The following is a 20510-nucleotide window of genomic DNA, read 5'->3' as shown; positions in this document are numbered from 1 at the left end:
TTACTTTTTTATATATCATGATTCTCACACTTTCCAGCACTTGGTCCATAGTCTTGTAGGTTATGGCACTTGAGGAGCATATGCAGGCATCTTTTCAATCAGTTGAGAGTTTCCGCCCCTGATACCAGTTCAGACAGTGAGTTCCAGACCCTGGTTAACCTCTGAGTGAAAATGACATCCACAGCTCCTTTCCAATCTTTCTACGAATCACTTGAAATCTGTACACCCTGGTCTCTGACCTCTTTGCGAAGGTAAATAGGCCCTGCCCATTTGCTCTATTCAGGCCCCTCACAATTATGTCCATCTCAATCAAATCTCCTTTCAGCCTCCTCTGTTCCAAGGAGAACTACTGCAGCCTACCTGACATATCCTCATTGCTGCATTTTTTCCAGTGCTGGCAACATCCCAATAAATCTCCTCTGTATTCGCTCCAGAGCAATTACATCCTTTTTGTAATAAGTTGACCAGAAGGCACACGGTACTCAAGTTGTGGCCTAATGATTTATACAGTTCCAGCATTACCCGCCCTCCCCCCACTCTTTTATTCTATAGTCAGCGAAGAAGGGAAATGATTCCACATGCCCTCTGAACCACCTTATCGACCTCTGCTGGTATCTTCAAGGAGCTGTGGACATTCACTTTAACACCATCACTTCCTCTACAACTCTGAGCATTCTCCCATTAACAGTGTAGTTTATTTTTCTTTGCCTTGTTTGACTTCCCTAAGTGCATCACCTCACACTTCCCCAGGTAGAATTCCAGTTGCCACATTTTTGCGCACCTGACCAGTCCATTGCTTTGGGAGACTGTGCAACACAGAATGATTCATACTTTCCACACAATCCCACTCACTGAAAAGGAATTAATTCCAAACTCCCAAAAAGTATGGGAAACTGAGTGCTGAATAATGCTGCCAAAGCTCGCATAGAATACCAGAGACATTCAGATATAGAATTAATCCCATTTTCCCTAACAGTGATGAGAATTTATTAATACAGAATGATTCCCACATTGACATTCTGTATCACTGACTGATACAGACTTAAGCCCACCCTCACATACAGTACCAAACATTGACCCATAAAGAAGGAATTCCACTCTCACAAACTGTCCAAACACAACAACAACAACAAAAATGGAATGACGCAGTAGGCTAGACATCATCTGTGGAGAGAAAGACAGTTAACATCATGAGTCAGTCTGACTCTTCTTCAGCTCTGAAGAACAGTCATACGGACTCAAAACATTAACCCTGTCTTTCTCTCCGCAAATGCTGTCAGGCCAGCATTTTTTGTTTTTGTTTCAGATTTTTAGCTTCCGCAATATTTTGCCTTTATCTCACAAACTGTTCCACCGACTGAGATACAGAATGAATCCTAAACTCAGAGGCACTACCTGTGACTGACAGATACAGGACAAATCTCGCTCACATACAGTAACAGAGTTTGATGGATATGATGTGTATCCCACAATCACAATCACGACCATAGGCTAATTGATGCAATTTAGATTTGACAATTGTCCAGTTGTGGCATATCACGATTTTCACATAGGAAATGGGAAATTCTAAACATAACACGAGGCATCTTAACAAGACTGGGGGCATTATGAGACCAGGAAGAAAATATTTACCCACAGAAAATGTCTTCAAAGATCAACAGGTAATATCTTCGGACAACAGGGAACACCTGATCAGGTCACATTTTACAGAATGGAGAAGAAAAAAAGTACAAGTGGCATCGTATTTATACAGCCTGGAACAGATTTGCACTGCAGGAAAGTATTTTACACAACAGAGAATATGTCTCAACGGTTCCACAGCAGAGAGCACAGTTCCACATCAGACAGGACAGAACTGCAGCAGAGAGCACAGTTCTATAGCAGAGAGCAGAGTTCTTTTCTTCTATTTGTCCATGGGACGTGGACATCGCTGGCTCGGCCAGCATTTATTGCCCATCCTTAATTGCCCTTGTTCCAAAGGCATTTAAGAGTCAAACACATTGCTGTGGGTCTGGAGTCAAATGTAGGTCAGATAAGTTAAGGGCGGCAGATTTCCTTCCCTACAGGACATTAATGAACCAGATGGATACTTACGACAATCGACAATGGTTTCATGGTCATCATTAGAATTTTAATTCCAGATGTTTTATTGAATTCAAGTTCCACCATCTGCCGTGGTGGGATTCGAACTCAGCAGTGAACACAGTTCCAAGCAGACAGCAAAGTTGCACAGCAGGGAAGATATTTAAAAAAAAACGGGAAAGCACTTTAAACAGCGCAACACCTTTCAACAAGAGTACACATGCACAGGGAGATAATTTAGGCAACAGCAAATTCGTTACGAATGTGGGACATATTTATGCAAGAGAGAATGCGTTTACATAAATGGTGATTCACTCCATGCTCCTTTGCCTTCCTATCGTCGTGTGTGCGGACGGTCTCTTACTGCTCTTCTGTGTCGTCCTCTGTCTGTCTGTTACATTTTTGGGGGTGTTGCAAATTGGAATTGTGTCGCCAGGGGGAGCCGCCGAATACGTGTGCTCTTGTTGAACAACAAAACAGGAATGAATGTTGCGCAAACGCAACAACACGTAGCAGGAAATCACCAGCAAGTAGCAGAGTGGCGCAGCGGAAGCGTGCTGGGCCCATAACCCAGAGGTCGATGGATCGAAACCATTCTCTGCTATTTATATTTTCATTAAAAGCAGAAAAAACATTTGGCCTCTCCCCACAAATATATTTGATATTTCTTTACCATGCACAGGAATTTTAATCGGCTTCTCGCTTCCAGTAACCACTTCAGTCTGCAACAAACCTCTGTCATGTTTTTTATTCACACAAGAACACAAGCTGTAAATGCGGCAAACACACACAAGCCTAGATTTTCTCTCATCCCATTTCTCCCAAAAAGCTGACACAGGCATGATGGTCCGAGTGGCCTTCTCTTGTTCTCTAACACGCTATGGTTGCCTGAAGAGCAAAAGCTATTCCCTGAAATGGAAAAAATGTATATAATGAAGTTTATACGTATAAGCTGCAGTATATCCGATCTACCGGACAGCCTGCAGTAATTCACCATGCTAAGTTGGATAACAGTGTCTTCCCTTTGACATGTCCCATCGAGAGTATCAGCATAGCAGAGACAGCATCACGTCAAAGACACAGTTAATCAATATTTGGACAGGTTCCTTCTTAATCGCTGACTCAAAACATGGAATTCTGACCCCCAAATCATCATGAACAAAGAACGTGAAGTTTCATTCCCTCGGGCTTGCATTCTACATATTGTACTAAATAATTATTTGAGTGTCTGATTGTTTCCAGTCTTGTTTTATCTGTTAATCACCGATCGAATTTTAACGAGTTCAGTTTATTGCTCATTCGCTCCTTATCGGACTTGCTTAAGGTGAAAACTGTAGCATGTGTGTGACCATTCTCCTCGAACTGAATGCCTGCCTCTAACATATTGTGAGGTTTTTAGATGCTCATTTACTGTCCAAATATTAATTAATTCTCCTTCGCTACTCGTTAGTGAATTTAGTAAAAACCTTTTGTCTTGTGGTTCAGTCTGCAGGGTAGAGGGCAGGAGAGATTCAATGGCAAAAGAATTGGTGCTGCAAGGCTACAGGGAATGGTAAAGGAACAAGTAACAAAAACCAGAGATGAGTCTAAAGGAGTGTGAATGGAGGAATGATGAACAGCTGCCATCCGAAAGCAAAAACAAGAGAAAAATTAGATTAAAACCAAACGCGCAAAGAAAAAGGAACCAGAATGGGGAAGAGCTTACAGGCATAAGAACATTAGAGATAGGAGCAAGAGGAGGCCTTTCAGCCCCTCGAGTGTACTCTGCCATAAATAAGACCATGGCTGATCTGATTATGGCCTCAACTCCACTTTCCTGCCTGTCTCCCTCATTCCTTGATTTGCTTGTAAAATCTGTCTATTTCAGTCTGGAATATATTCAATGATCCAGCCTCCGCTGCTCTCAGGGAAAGGGAATTCCAAAGACTAACAATCATCTGAGTGAAGAAATTCCTCCTCATCTCCATCTTGAATGGGAGATCCCTTATTTTTAAAACTCTGCCCTTCTAGTTCACACTGCAAGTGTAATTCTCAGCTCAATCAGGATTGCTTAGTAAGGATCATTCTCTGTCATTTCTGCTGACTCCAGCATGATGCCACAACCAAACACATCTTCCCCTCACCCCACTGTCAGAATTCTGTGGGGACCTTTCCCTCGGGGACAACCTGGTCCATTCCTCCATCACCCCCAAAACCTCAGCCTCCTCCCATGGCACCTTCCCATGCAAGCGCAGAAGGTGCAACACCTGCCCCTTTACCTCTGCCCTCCTCACCATCCAAGGGCCCAAATACTCCTTTCAGATGAAGGAGCGCTTCAGTTGCACTTCCTTCAATTTGGGCTACGGTGTTCGCTGCTCCCAATACAGTCTCCTCTACATTGCAGAGATCAAACGTAGGTTTGGTGACTGCTTCGTGGAGCACCTTCAGTCTGTCCACTAGCATGACCCAAACCTTCCTGTCGCTTGCCATTTTAACATCCCATCCTGCTCTCAGGCCCACATGTCCATCCATGGCCTGCTGCAATATTCCAGTGAAACCCAACACAAACCGGAGGAACAGCACCTCATCTTCCAAGTAGGCACTTTACAGCCTTCCAGACTTAACATTGAGTTCAGCAACTTCTGACCATGAACTCTCTCCTGCAAGGGATTTGTTCTATCAGTCACTTTCTGGGATTGTAAGTGAATTTGCGACTCGTTCTGAATCTCTTAAAGGTGATGTGTGTGAACATACGAATTGGGAGCATGAAGAGACCACTCAGTCCCTCAAACCTGCTCGATATTCATGAAGATAATGGCTTATCTGGTTTTAGCCTCAACTCCAAATTCCATTCTACCCCCGATAACCTTTCACCCTTTTGCTTATCAAGCATCTATCTACCTTTGCCTTAAAACTATTTAACTACTGCATGTTACTTTGAGTGTGTGTTTGACTCTTTATCAGCCTGTGCTATTGCATGTGAATGTGGAAATCATTCTGAATCTGAAATCTCTGGTATTGCATGGGAATGCAGCAATCAGTCTGCATCTGTTATTCTCTGGAGCTGTGTATGAGTTTGGCAGGCATTCGGATCTATCAGTAGGATATATATATATATAAAGCTCTCGTACTGTGAGTGAATTGATATTCACTCTAGTTCAGTCAATTGCATTCTATGTCTGTGATGCTATGTCAGTGTGGGAATCATATGTGTCTTTCAGTTCCTCGTGCTTTTTGTGAGTATGGGATTAATTCTCTATCTGTCAGTGGGATTACTTCTGTATCTATAATTACCTGGTACTGTATGGAATTGTGGGATTCATTTATTGCTTTTCAGTCACGTGTGTGTGTGTCTGTGTGTGTGGTCTTCCATTTGTATCAGTCAGCACCAGTTAGCATATGTGAGTCTTGGACTCTCTCTAAATCTATCAGTGGTACAATTGGCGTGTCATCAGCAGTGGTGGCTTGGTATTGCTGCTGATCCAGAGTAATATTCCGGGGTTTTGAATCTCACCACAATAAATGGCGAAACCTGTTCTGGTACCTAAACTTCATTGTATTGTATGGCACTTACACTGTGCTAAATGGGATATATTTCAAACAGGCCAATAACAATGTGCACGATTTTAAAATGGCAGCATGCCACTCAGTTCTATGAAACGAATAAAACCGAATGGACCACTTAGCATCAACTGGAATCCCTGTCAATCCTTACTAACGTTTTGGCACTAGTCAAGCAACAGCCTCACATAGTCATACTCATGGGAACATTACTGATAATCTCCCAGATACCACCACCACTGAAAGGACAGATCACCAGCAGATATAACAGTTGCCCTGGGAGTCCTCAAAATCGATTCCAGTCTCACCGCATCTGGTCAACCATGGTCAAGGAAACCCCCTGCAGATTAAACATAGTGACGCCCACTATCCACTCTTCAGCTCATGAAGCAATGCTCGTCCACGTTGAACACCACTTGGAGGACGCACTGAGGATGGCAAGGGCACAGAACGCAAGCTGGGTGGGTCCATCACCAAAAATATCCTTGTAGCATCACCGCAGACCGGGTCTGCAGCAGATGGTGAGGAGAAAAACATTGTTGAACTCATCCTCAATGACCTGCCTACGGCAGGTGTATCTGTCCATGGCAGGAGCGGTAGGAGTAAACACCGCTCAGTCCCTATGGAGATGAAGACACATCTTTACATCGAGGATACACTCCATTGTGTTGTGTGGCACTACCACCGTGCTAAATGGCATATATTTCAAACAGATCTATCACCTCTAGTCTTGGCATCCATGAGGTGCTGTGGGTCATCAGCTGCAGAATTGTACTTAGCCACAATCTGTAACCTCATGGCCCGGCATATTCTCCACTCTACCCTTACCATCAAGTCAGGGGATCAACCCTGGTTTAATGAAGAGGGCAGGAGGGCATTCCAGGAACAGCACCAGGCATAACTACAATGGAGGTGTCAACCTGCTGAAGCCACAAAACAAGACTAATTTCGTGCCAAACAACATAAGCAGCAAGTGATAGTCCGAGTTGAGCAATTCCACAACCAACGGGTCAGATCTAACTGTGCAGTCCTGCCACTTTCAATCAAGAATGGAGGCTTCACAAATAGCCCCATTGTCAAAGTTGGAGGAGCCCGGCACATCAGTGCAAAAGATAAGGCTGAAGCATTCGCAACAACCTTCATGCAGATGTGCTGAGTGGCTGATCCATGTCGGCCTCGTTCGGAGGTCCCCAGCATCACAGATGCCAATCTTCAGTTCATTTGATTCACTCCACATGATACGAAGAAACGTCTGAAGGCACTGGGCACTGCAAAGGCTATGAGCCCTGACAATACTCCAGCAATAGCACTGTAGGCATGTGATCCAGAACTTGCTGCGCCCCTGGCCAAGCTGTTCCAATATGGCTACTACACTAGTATCTATCCAGCGATGTTGATATTCAGGCCTGTCCTCTATAAAAAAAGTAAGACAGATCCAACCTGGCCAATTACTGCCCCATCAGTCTACTCTCGATCATTAGTAAGGTGATAGAATGGGTCATCAACAGTGCTAACAAGTGGCAATAACCTACTCACTGGCGCTCAATTTGGATTCCACCGGGGCCACTCAACTCCTGACCTCATTGCAACCTTGGTTCAAACATGAACTGAAGAACTGAACTCCAAAGGGGAGGCGAGATGGATTGCCCTTGACATCAAGGCAGCATTTGACAGAGTGTGGCATCAAGGAGCCTTAGCAACACTGGAGCCAATGGGAATCAGGGGGAAAGCTCTCCGCTGGCTGGAGTCATTTCTAGCACAAAGGAAGGTGGTTGTGATCGTTGGAGATCAATCATCTGAGTCCCAGGATGTCAGTTATCCAGGGGAATATCCAAGGCCCAATCAACTTCATTTGCTTTAGCAATGACTTTTGTCCATCAACTGTGGGAAATGGGCATGTTTGCTGATGATTGCACAATGGTCAGAACCATTCGCAACTCCTCAGGTACTGAAGCAGTCCATGTCCAAATACAGCAAGACCTGGACATTAACCAAATTTGGCCTGACAAGTGGAAATTATCATTCGCACCACAGAAGAGCCAGACAACGACCATCTCCAACAAGAAAGAAACTAATCATCGCTCTTTGACATTCAATGGCATTGCCATTGCTGAATTCCCAACTGTCAACATCCTGGTGGTTACCATTGACCCGAAACTGAACTGGACTAGGCATATAGATACAGTGGCTACAAGCACAGGTCAGAGGCTAGGAATCCTGCGGCAAGTAACAAACCTCCTGGCTCTCCAAAGCCTACCCACCATCTGTAAGGCACATGTCAAGAGTGTGATGGAATTCTCTCCACTTGCCTGGATGAGTGCAGCTCCAATCACACTCAAGCAGCTAGACACCACCCAAAACAAAGCAGCCCACTTGATTGGCAACCCATTCAAAAACATTCACTCCATCCACCACCGATGCACAGTCGCAGCAGTGTGTACTATCTGCAAGATGCACTTCAGAAACTCACCATTCCTCCTGAAACAGCACCATCCAAACCCAAGACAACCAGTTTTTAGAAGGACAAAGGCAGCAGGCATATAGGAACCTGGAAGTTTCCCTCGAAGCTACTCACCACCCTGACTTGGAAATATACCGCAATTCCTTCACAGTTGCTGGGTCAAAATCCTGACATTCCTTCCCTTAACAGCACTGTGGGTATACCTACACCACATGGACTGCAGCGGTTCAAGAAAGCATCTCACCACCACCTACTCAAGGGAAACTAGGAATGACCAATAAATGCTGGCCTAGCCAGCGATGCCCACATCCCATGAATGAATATAGGGAGAGAAAAAAACAGCTGCGTCTTTCAGGATCTGGCACAGAATGTGTGTTGAGAATTCTTGTCTATCTGTCAGTCTCTGTCACTCAGTGTATGTGACTGAGTATGGGATTCATTGTATAACATTCAGTCTCTGGTATTGTTTACGTTTTGATTCATTCGATGCAAATTTTCAGCTCAGTTACAGACCACTGATGTGGTAGCTATTAAGCAAACAATATTTGTAAGTTATGGCCCAGTGTTAAATGGCTGTCACTGTGAACACATTTGTGAAAGATAATGTATCTTTCAACCTGCTACTCACTTGGGATGCGGGTGTAACTCAGGTGATACTGATCGATTTGATCTGTGACACTCAGTCTGATTCTGAGTGAGAATTTTGACATGGATGTAAAATGGAGATCAGTCTGGAACTGGCAGCAGTATTCTCAGTCTGACATTGAAAATTTAGGATTAGTATGAAAGTTACAGCTCAGTTCATACTCATCGAACTGATATTGTATCTTTTAGTTTCATAAAACTGGAATCAACGTTACAATAACTCCATCTCCTGACAGTGAGCAGCCCTTTCAGTGATCCTGTGAGTGGCTCTGAAAAGAGCCTTTGGGTTATTAGATTAAAGAATGGTCGCTTCACTTGGTCTTCGAGCCCGCAGCGGCGCTGGTTTTCTTGGGCAGAAGCACGGCCTGGATATTAGGCAGCACCCCGCCCTGAGCGATGGTCACCCCTCCCAGCAGCTTGTTGAGCTCCTCGTCGTTGCGGACGGCCAGCTGCAGGTGTCTGGGGATGATGCGGGTCTTCTTGTTGTCCCGGGCCGCGTTACCGGCCAGCTCGAGGATTTCAGCCGTCAGATACTCGAGCACAGCAGCCAGATAGACCGGGGCTCCGGCACCCACACGCTCAGCATAGTTGCCCTTTCTCAGGTGCCTGTGAACACGGCCCACCGGGAACTGCAGTCCAGCCCGGGAGGAGCGAGACTTGGGCTTGGAGCGAGCTTTACCGCCGGTCTTTCCTCTTCCAGACATTTCCACAATCTCACAAACACTTTCACAGAGAATGAGGAAATCGTCTCACATTCGCTTCTCTTATAGCTTCGGGAGGAATGGTGCTGCGGGCATTGCTGATTGGTCACTTTGTGCTGCGTCTCATAATGTTGTTCATATCACCAATCAGATATCTACTGAACTCACCAATCCGGAGACTCCACGGAGTGAGGGCGGAAAATAACGGCGCTAAATTTTGATATTTCAACTGTTCTTTTTTCAAATTTTAAAAGCCCGCCAAATTTTTAAAAAGAAATGAAAAAGAACGGACTTCTTAGAACATAGTACGAATTGGAAGTTTTAAAAATACGCGTCCCTGATGGGACTATTTCACATTTTATCCAATGTTCCAAATCGCTTTTAGAATCCGTGATCCGGGGATCAATCTCGATCCTTTATGAAACCCTGTCAGCAGCCGCAGAAAGTCCCATTTACATCGTTCTGCAAACGGACGGTATATTGTAGATATTTATGACAGACAAAACTGAAAATTTTTGCCAGCGTTGAGACTGAAGGTTGCTGCACAACCGGGGCTGATAGGAAATGAACTGATCGATTATTGAGACCAAACTTGACCAGATCTGAAGACTGACGCATTTGCTTCTATTCTCTCTCTCTCCAAAACCAGGGAAAGGGGCCGAATATTAACGCGTCTTAAAACAAAGCGCCGAGGGTAATCGGCAAGTCATTAATTGATGAGGCATTATTAACCTGACTCAATAATTGAACGAGAGTTAAATCTACATTACCGAGAATCGCTGTGATTGAAACAAAAAGAGAATAACAATTAGATAATTCAAAATTCTTCACAGTAAAAATCATAACTTTAGAAGTGGAGCAATCGTACAGCTTTTTCAGAGAGTTTGTGGGTGGCTCTTAAAAGAGCCGTTGTGTTTCGGGTGTTGTTCAGTCCGTTGTGGGGTTTTACTTGGAGCTGGTGTACTTGGTCACCGCCTTTGTCCCTTCCGACACGGCGTGCTTGGCCAGTTCCCCGGGCAGCAGCAGGCGCACGGCGGTCTGGATCTCCCGGGAGCTGATGGTGCTGCGCTTGTTGTAATGGGCCAGGCGGGAAGCCTCACCCGCGATGCGCTCGAAAATATCGCTCACGAACGAGTTCATGATGCTCATGGCCTTGGAGGAGATGCCGGTGTCGGGGTGAACCTGCTTCATCACTTTGTAGATGTAGATGGAGTAACTCTCCTTCCTCGACTTTCGCCGCTTCTTTCCGCCCTTTCCTGCCGGTTTACTCACCGCTTTCTTGGCGCCCTTCTTAGCAACTGGTTTCTTCTTCTCATCAACCATCTTCAATCTCAATTTCACACAGAAATAAACCGAACCCCTTCCGTCCGCTCATTATATAGACAGTATGACAGATATATGCTAATGAGGAATGGGAGAACAATGATTCTGATTGGACATAATTAAAACAAAATACGTCATCTATTTTTGTGATTTTGTGAATGAATAGATCAATGGACCAATCATATTTAGCTTTCTCCACCAATCATAACCCTCCTTACTACAATCAAGAAATACATTTTCCAAAGCCCCTCTCCAGCCGGAGTTTCTCAGTGTGTAAAGATACACCGGGAAATGTCGCCTGGCTGTCGGTGCGAGGGACTGTATAGGAATGTGGGGTTCCTTCAGGAATTGTGAGGCTCTGGTAATGTGCGTGATTTACTCACTGTCTGATGCTGTTTGTGAGTGTGGGGTTCCTTCACTGTTTGGAAGGCCGTGGTACAGTGTGCGAGGCCTGGCTTTATTCTGTATCTGTGACTTGATGGGACTATGTCTTAATGTTGGATTAATTTGATATCCTGAGGCTCATTGTGCATCTGTCTGTTATTGGTGCATGTAGATGAAATAATTCGCTTCTTGGGACTACACGCCAGTACGAAATTAAATCAGTATGTGTTTCTCTCCGCCACGAAAATTATTGGATTTATTCTGTACCTGTCAGTCTCTGTAACTGTATGTTAATGATTTTTTTTATTTGTCAGTATCTGGCATTGTAGGTCAGAGTTGTATTGATTCGATGTCTTTCAGTCTGTGGTACTATCTCTGAGTCTGAACTTCTCATTCACTGTCAATGTCTGATAATGTGTGTGAATGTGAGATTAACTCTGTACCTGTCAACATCCGTTGCTGAATGGGAGTGTGAAATTCAGTCTGTATCGGTCAGTCTCTGGTACTGATTCAGAGTGTGTGATTCATTCTCAACAGGCCCATCTGTTGCAATTTTTGACAGAAGTAATCCCACTGTCACATAGATCACCAAAGACTGTTAAATGTAGAATTTGCCTCAATGGATAGTATTGGATATGAGTGGGATCAATTCTCTCTCAATCAGTGGCACTGTATGGGAGCTTCCAATTCATTTTGTTTCTGTTGGACTCTGGTACTCTGTGTAAGCTTTGATGCCATTTTGTAACTCAGTGCCTGATGTCTTCAGAAATCAAGGATTCATTTTGTCTCTATTAGTCCTTGGCTCTGAGATTCCTCTGTGTTTCTTAGTCTGTGACATTGTGTGAATGTCAGATTCATTCTGTATCTCTACATCTCTGGGACAATTTGAGAATCACCCTGTATCTATCATGAGTGTGCTTTGTGTGATGTGGGATTCTTCTGTATCTGTCACTCTCTGGCACTGTGGTGAATGTGGGATTATTTTTTTTTATGTCTTTCAATCTCCAGTACATTGTGACTGTGGAATTCATTCTGTATCTGATAGTCTCTGGCATGGTGTGCATGCTGGGATTCATTCTGTGATAGTCTCTTTTTTACTGTGCATGTATTGGTCTTCATACTGTATGTCTCAGTGTCTGGTATTGTGTAAGATTTGCTGAGTAGTCTCTGGTGCTGTATTTTTTTTTTATTCATGGGATCTGGGCTACGGTGGCTGGGCCAGCATTTATTGCCCATCCCTTGTTGCCCTTGAGAAGCTGGTGGTGAGCTGCCTTCTTGAACTGTTGCAATGCATGTGTTGTGGGTGCACCCACAGTGCGGTTAGGAAGGGAGTTCCAGGATTCTGACCCAGCAACAGTGAAGGAAGAATGATATAATTCCAATTCAGGATGGTGAGTGACTTGACTGTATGTGAGAGAGACAGTTATTGTTTAATTTTCAGTCTTTGATGCTGCATGTGACTCTGGGATTGATTGTGTATCTGTATCTAATATTTATCTCAGGAATAGTGTTCAAAATGCTAAGTTTAACACCTTCAAATATTTAGGAAAATAGATTTATCATCCCCATCCTTACCTGGTCTGGCATATATTGGATCCTAGGACCAAGCACAGCAATGAAGTTGACTATGAACTGCCATCTACAATTGCCGAGTAAACCACACAGTTGTATTCAAAAAGGCAGCTCAACACTACCTACCCCAGGGCAATTAGGAATGGGCCCATATCGCATGAATGAATAAAAAAGCTCACATCTCCTACAGTAACCAGTTATCACTAACACTCTAGATGATTGTCAGAATTGGGCCTACCTGAAAATATCTCCACTTCAGAGTTAAGTTCACATTTTCATATCAGGCTGGCTATCTTTATTTTTAATCGAACAGTCTTATCAAGTGGCCTTTATATGCATAAATGTTAAAAAGTGTCAGAATTATCAACTGCTCTTTAGACCTGTAATTATATGACCTTGTGTTGTGAGTGAGGAGATTCCCCACTGGGTCGTGCAAAACAGGAATCTGGATGGAAATTAATTCCAATGCCTGGAAATCAGGTAGAATACAAGTCTGAATTTCTGGTTTACATCCTCAGTAGGTCAGGCTTCTCGCTGGGAGTATGAATTTGCAAAGTGATGTTTAAAACCGAACAAACCACGGTAGATCCCTCCTCATTTGCTAAGGTAAATCCAATGAAAGCAGTTATACTTCAGTCAGAGAATTGAGATGGGTACCAGACACAGCTCAGGGCAACTAAACCTGCTATCAGAGAGTGTAAAGGGTAATGGCGAAGAATATGGCAGATAAGTGAATCCCAATATGGAGTTATTCATATTGCAGTTGAAACCTCATCAGTAATAAGCGTTGCCTTAGAATAGCTGTGACTATTAACCTTGGGAAAGGATGGATATTGAGTGGATATGGTCGATGTCTATAAAGAGAAGCGATTGTGTCCATGTGAATAGATAATTTAAGCTCATTGGACAAGAGAGAAATAGAAAAAGAACAGAAGGAAAATTAAACAGGCCTGTGGGGAAGAATATGTCAGTGGGAGCAGCTCAGCTGCTCTCACAGAGAGCTGGCACAGATACTATGGGCCGAATGGCCTCCCTCTGCTGTATCAATTGTGAGATTCCGTTCTATGTATTATGAGTGTAAGTCTGACCTATGTTTAACATAAAATATGTTTTAACTGAAGCTAATGGAGATGCGGGTATTAATCAGCTATTATCTCAGAGTTTTGGATTAAAATTCCATTTCTGTGAACACAATCCTGAATGTCTGTATATCATACAATCTGATACATTGGCCGGTGTGTAAGATCTGCTTCATCTAGTTTGTTGATACTCTGAGGTTTGGGGAGTGATCTGCAATGCATAGTTCAATCTGCAGTCTGGGTACAATATTGGGAGTCATGCAATATCTTCCAAGCAGGTACTGTTTGCCTGTTCTCTTTGTCATTTAATGTGAATTTAAGGTTCTCCCCTTGTTTTGGTAACACAGGGCCTTGTAATCTGAGGGGGTGTGTAATTATGCTCAGCGATTTGCAAAGGTCCCACACAGGAGTTTATTACACAAAATTAGAACTTGTGATTGGGGATCATACATATGCATGGATCAAGGATTAGTTAATGGGCAGAAAACAGTGTAGGAATAAACAGGACACTTTTGGATTGGCAGGCTCTAACTTACTCTTGATAATACATGACCATCAGTTACTTACAATATATATTGATGACTTAGATGGGTACTGAATGGAACATATTCAATTTTGTTGATGATACAAAATTAGGTGGAAAATTAATCTGTGAGGAGGACACAAAAAAGCTGCTAAGGCATTTAGACAGGTTGTCTGAGTTGGCAAGAACATTGCAGATAGAATACAATATGGTGGTGTGAATGTGCCCAGTTTGTATGGGGAAAAAAGAACATGTGTGAATGTGAGAGACTGGAACATGTTTGCACTCAGAGGGAGCTGGGTGTCCGTGCACACGAATTACAGAAAGTTAATCTGCAGGTTCAGCAAGCAGATAGGAAGGGAAGTGTTATGTTCATGTTTGTTACAAAGGATTGGATTATAGAAGTGAAAAATATTCCAATTATACAGGATACTAGTGAGACTACACCTGGAGTAGTGTGTGCAGTTTGGTCTCCTTACATAAGGAAGGGCATGGTTGCTCTTGAGGGAGGGCAATAATTGTTCACGAGATTGGTTCCTGTGAGAAGTGGATTTTTTAATGAGGAGATAGAGTAGACTAGCTCTATATTCCCTGGAATTTAGAAGAATGAGCGGTAATCTAAATGAAACATTTTAAACTGTTAAGCGGATTGTCAGGGTAGATGCTGAGAAAATGGTTCTCCTGGCTCTGGAATCTAGAACATGTGGTCACCATCTCAGATCACAGCATTGGCTATTTTGGAATGATATGAGGAGAAATGTCTTCACTGAAAGTGTTGGGAATCTCTGGAATTCTCCACGCCAGAGAGATTTGGAAGCTCAGCCATTGAGTATGTTCCAGACAGAGGTCAATAGATTTTGGATGCTCGGGATATAAGGAGAGTGCAGCAAAGTGGAGTTGAGGTTGAACATCAGTCTTAATGAATGATGGAGTAGGTCAAATGGCCAAATAGCCAACCCCAGCTCCTATTTCTGAAGGTTTTATGCATCAGTCCATCTATTCTGCTCGATTTGAGATTCAGGTTCATTCCGTACCAGTCAGCCTCTGGTTCTATATGTAAAGGTGGGAGCAATTGTATGTCTGTCGGCACCTGGCACAGGATGTGAATGTGTGATTCAATCTGCATCTGTGATTCATTCTCAATTTGCCATTCTATTAGTATTCAATTTGAATGTGTCATTTGTATCTGTCAGCATTTGGTACTGTACATGTGAGAGATTCATTCCATAGCTCTTGGACTTTGTAACGTGTGACTGTGGAATTTACTCCATATTTACCACTCCATGATAATGTGAGTGTTTTCTCCTTATGTAACTGCCAGTCTTTGGTAATTGGTGTCTGATTATGTAACTGTTAACCTTTGGTCTGTTTGTGTGTGTTTGTGTTTGATGTGAGTTTGTAACTATCTTTCACTGCCAGTGGTACTTTATGTCTGTGTCAGATAAATGGAATATTATTCAGACTCAGGAATTTTGAGTGTAGTATTTAATATGTATCTGCCAGTTTATGGTACTGGACATGTCGTTGATAATCATTCTGAATCTGTCAGTCTCTGCTACTCTGACAGTGTGGGATTCATTGCATAACCTTCAGTTTCTGAGACTGTTTACAAGTCTAGGTTCAGTCCATGTTGAAATTTCAGAACAGAAACAGGCCACTGAGGCTGTAGGTTTTAATAAAGTAATTGTGAGTTTGACCTAGTATTAAATCCCTTTCTGTGTGAACACACTTGTGAAAGCTCAGGTATCTTTGGATCTAACACTCCATTGCTGTGTCAGTGTAATTCACTTTTTAATAATCAAATTGATACATTTTCATTCAAGCAGCCTGTGAGAATTTTAAACTTGCCTGTTGTGCTCAGTTTGCTCTGTGAGACAGAATACAGTATCTGCCATTCTGATACTCTCAGCTTTTCAGACAGGTATGTGGTCTCTATCTCAGTCTGTACGAATCAAATTGTTATTGCATCCTTGAGGTTAATGGTCTAGGTGAGTTTCAAACTGGAATCTGAGTTTGCAGCTGAGGTTATACTATATTTCAATGGCATTTCAACACTCCACTCTGCTCTCATGCCCACATGTCCGTCCTTGCCCTTCTGCATTGTTCCAGTGAAGCTCAACACAAACTGAAGGAACAGCACCTCATCTTCCAACTAGGCACTTTACAGCCTTCCAGACTGAACATGGAGTTCAACAATTTTAGATCATGAACTCTCTCCTCCATCCCCACCCCCTTTCCGATCCCCCTTTTTTCCAAAAATTTATATAGATTTTACTTTTCCCACCTATTTCCATTATTTTTAAATGTATTTCCATCCATTGTTTTATCTCTACCTTTTAGCCTATTTTGATCCCTTCCTCCCACCCCACCCCCACCTAGGGCTATCTGTACCTTGCTCGTCCTGCTTTCTGCCCTTAATGACACCTATTAGCACATTCCTTAGATAATATCACCAGCTTCAACACCTCTTTGGCCTTTTGTCTATGACACCTTTTGGCTATCTCCACCTATCACTGGCCCTCTATCCAGCTCTACTTGTCTCACCCCCCTTAACCAGCTTTTATTTCACCTCTTTTCTATTTTTCCTTAGTTCTGTTGAAGAGTCGTATGGACTCGAAACGTTAAGTGTGTTCCTCTCCGCAGATGCTGTCAGACCTGCTGAGTTTTTCCAGGTATTTTTATTTTTGTTTTGGATTTCCAGCATCTGCAGTTTTTTGCTTTTATCCAAGGCCTTTCTGTTGTTTTCAGGCCCTTAAGGCTGTGCAAGGTTCATCTGGTAACCTTCTACTGCCAATGTGCTTGGAGATTTTAAGTAATTCATTCCCTTTCAATAAGTTCTTACTGTACCCCTAGATTCCCCCTAATAATTACTGTATCCCCTTATTTCCCCCTAACATCCCAGTTAACACATCATTTAGATAATATCACTACCGTCAACACCCCTTTGTCCTTTTGTCTATGACATCTTTGCCAATCTCTTCTTGGCCTCCACCTATCACTGGCCCCCTATCGAGCTCTACCCTGTCCAGCCCCCTCAACCAGCTTATATTTCATCTCATTTCTCTATTTTTTAGTTCTGATGAAGGTTCATACGGACTCGAAACGTCAACTGTATCCCTCTCCGCAGATGCTGACAGACCTGCTGAGTTTTTCCAGGTATTTTTGTTTTTGTTCTAGATTTCCAGCATCTGCAGTATTTTGCTTTTATCAGAAATGTTCATTGTTGTTTTGTGGAGAGAAAGCAGCAATGATTTTCAATAACAGCTTCTTGCCATTCTGTCTCCCTCCTCACAGCAGGCTGCTGTTTGTTCCCTTCCCCCGGGAGCGGGATCTCTCCATTGGCGGCTGTTTGAAACCATCTTCTTCCAGTCCCAGGCAGAGCTGGGGGAGAGCAGCGCATCACTGCCTTTAACAAACACTTGGATCCGCACTGAGCTGCTGGGACCGACAGGACTCACGGAGCAAGAGCTGGAAAGTGACGTGAGGCTGGATCAAACTATTTTGGGGCTGGAGCAGACAAGATGGGCCGAATGGCCTCGTTCTGTGCCGGAAATTTTCAATATTTGTGTGTCCTGAGTTTGTGCAGCATTCTGCGCATGCGCGCTGCCCTCCCCAGCACTGCCTGTGAGTGGAAGAAGATGGTTTAAAACAGCCTCTAATGCAGAGACACATTTTAAACAGCGGCTGTTTGCTTTCACTTGAACGGTTAGTCCATGGGAGCGGCAATTAGAAATCTGACCTACACAATAGTCCCTGCTCCGTCACTCAGTCCCACTCCTGGAGCAGTGGATTGTTTCTGGATGGCAGGAAATTGTTGTAACAGGAACAAAGTCCTTGGTCTTTAGCAGCTGAGTGCTGCAGCACTGCAGTGGATTCAGACACTGACTCTGTTTGTCTTACCTTTTTTATTCATTCACGGGATGTGGGCTTCTCTGGCTGGGCCAGCATTTATTGCCCATCCCGAGTTGCCCTTGGGAAGGTGGTGGTGAGCTGCCTTCTTGAACAGCTGACTTGCGGTTGTTCGGAATGATTATTAATTTAATAATTGTTTTGGTTTCTTTGTATCTTCGACCTCACCTCTTCTTAAATTATAATAAACACTTTTTCTTCCGATAGGCAAACACTTGAAAGCAGCAGAATAAATTATGTGATTCTACAACACAAGGGGAAGTGCAGTCAGCTCCTCACACACAGTAAGTACAGTGTCACTCACAGGGAGCAGAGGTGGCCAAGAAGTTAACTTGTTGGAGTTCTGATCCATTGTACTTTGCAAGCACGGGCACCAAGTTCAATTTTAGTTTATGGTTTACTAATCTGGTTGGTGAATATTTAATTTAAATTGGCAGGGGCTTGGTCATCAATTTACAGCAGAACCAGAAAGTAATAAGGACAGAGAGGAGGGAGAGTGATGGATAATACTGGAGAAGGAAGCAATGCCATATTAGATAGGGGCAGATTAAGAAGCACAATGAGGAATGCAACGTTTACACTGCATGTATGTAAACACACTGAATAGTGGAAAGGATCACATTTTCAAAGAGTAGACACAAAGCAAGAAAGAAAGGTATTAATATGGGAAATGATAAACAGACCATGACAGGAAGGGAGAAATAGCATAAATCTAAGAGTAAATCAGCAGATAAGCCTCGTAGCTACAGAATAAAAGGACAAAACTAAAGGCTCTGTATGTAAACACATGTAGCATTTGAAATGTAACAAATTAACTGATAATATAAATAAATAAGAATGATCTGATAGCCATCAGAGAGGCACGGCTACAGGGTGACATAGTTTGGGACCTGAATATTGAAGGGTATGTGATATTTAGGAATGAAATATGTCAGGAAAAGGTGTAGGGGTGGCTCTGTTAATTAATGATGGTATTAGCACATTAGAGAGGGATGACCTAAATTCAGAAATCCAGGATGATTCAGGTTTGGGTTGAGACGTGAAATGACAAAGGCAAGAAGTCACTTGTGGGACGGGTGACTATTTACCTGCACGGTAGAACAGAGCATAAAAGAAGAGATCATGGGAGCTTGTCAGACAGGTACAGCAATAATGATGGGGGATTTTAATCTACATATCCACTGGGAAAATCAGATGGACAAACGTAACATAGATGAGGAGTTCATAGAGTGTTTCTGGGATACTTTCTTAAAACAGCACATTCTGGAGCCAACCAGAGAGCAGGGTATTCGAGACCTGGTATTGAGCAACGAGACAGGATTAATTGAGAGCCTCATAGTGAAGGTACCTCTAGGTAACAGCGTTCATGATGTGATTGAATTTTACACTCATTTTGGATGGAGAAATGAGTGTATCCATGATGAGTATTTTCAACTTAAATGAGGGCATGAAAGCAGAGCGAGCTAAAGTGATCCTCACCCCCACATTCCTGTCTGCCCCCAATAGCCTTTCACCCCCTTGCTAATCGAGAATCCATGCAGCTCTACCTTAAAAATATTCAAAGACTCTGCGTCCACTGCCTTTTGAGGAAGAGAGTTCCAAGACTCACTGCGCTCAGAGAAATAAATTCTCCTCATCAATGTCTTAAATGAGTGATTCCTTATTTTTAAACAATGACCCCCTAGTTCTAGCTTCTCCCACAAGAGGAAACATCATCTCCACATCTATCCTGTTAAGACTCCTCAGGGTCTTAAAGGTTTCAATATAATCCCCTCTTACTCTTCTAAATTCCAGTCACAAAGATAGGCTAACCCGTCCAATCTTTCTTCATAAGACAACCGGCCCATTCCTGGTATTAGTCTAATAAATATTCCCTGAACTGCTTCAAACACATTTAAATGTTTCCTTTAAATAAAGAGACCAATACTGTACACAGGGCTCCAGATGTGGTCTCACCAGTGCCCTGTATAACTGATGTAGAACCTCCCTCTTTTTGAAATCAATTCCCCTCACAATAAATGCTAACATTCTGTTAGTTCTCCTAATTAACTACTGTACATGCATTCTAACCTTTTGTGATTTATGCTCTAGCACACCCAAATCCCTCTGAATCGCAGAGCTCTGCAATATCTCACCAGTTAGATAAGGAGCTTCGTTTTTATTCTTCCTGCCAAAATGAACAATTTCACATTTCCCCACGTTATACTCCATTTACCAGAGCTTTGCCCACTCAAACTTTCTATGTCCCTTTGTAGCCTCTTTAAGTCCTCTTCACAACTTACTTTCTACCT

The 20510-nt window shown here is 43.1% G+C and overlaps 1 protein-coding gene and 1 non-coding gene across 2 annotated transcripts in view; one reads left to right on the top strand and one right to left on the bottom strand.

Annotated features, from left to right (window-relative positions):
* The window catches only part of LOC144670304 (uncharacterized), a 210811-nt gene that overhangs the window by 131550 nt on the left and 58751 nt on the right, over positions 1–20510 (bottom strand). The window lies entirely within an intron of this gene.
* Positions 2615–2686, top strand: trnam-cau (transfer RNA methionine (anticodon CAU)). The gene has a single exon. It is a non-coding gene; the product is annotated as a tRNA-Met (tRNA).

This window comes from Cetorhinus maximus, chromosome 31 (genome assembly GCF_964194155.1).
Source record: "Cetorhinus maximus chromosome 31, sCetMax3.hap1.1, whole genome shotgun sequence".
Classification (NCBI taxonomy): Eukaryota; Metazoa; Chordata; class Chondrichthyes; order Lamniformes; family Cetorhinidae; genus Cetorhinus; species Cetorhinus maximus.
This window is presented reverse-complemented; position numbering and strand designations above follow the sequence as displayed.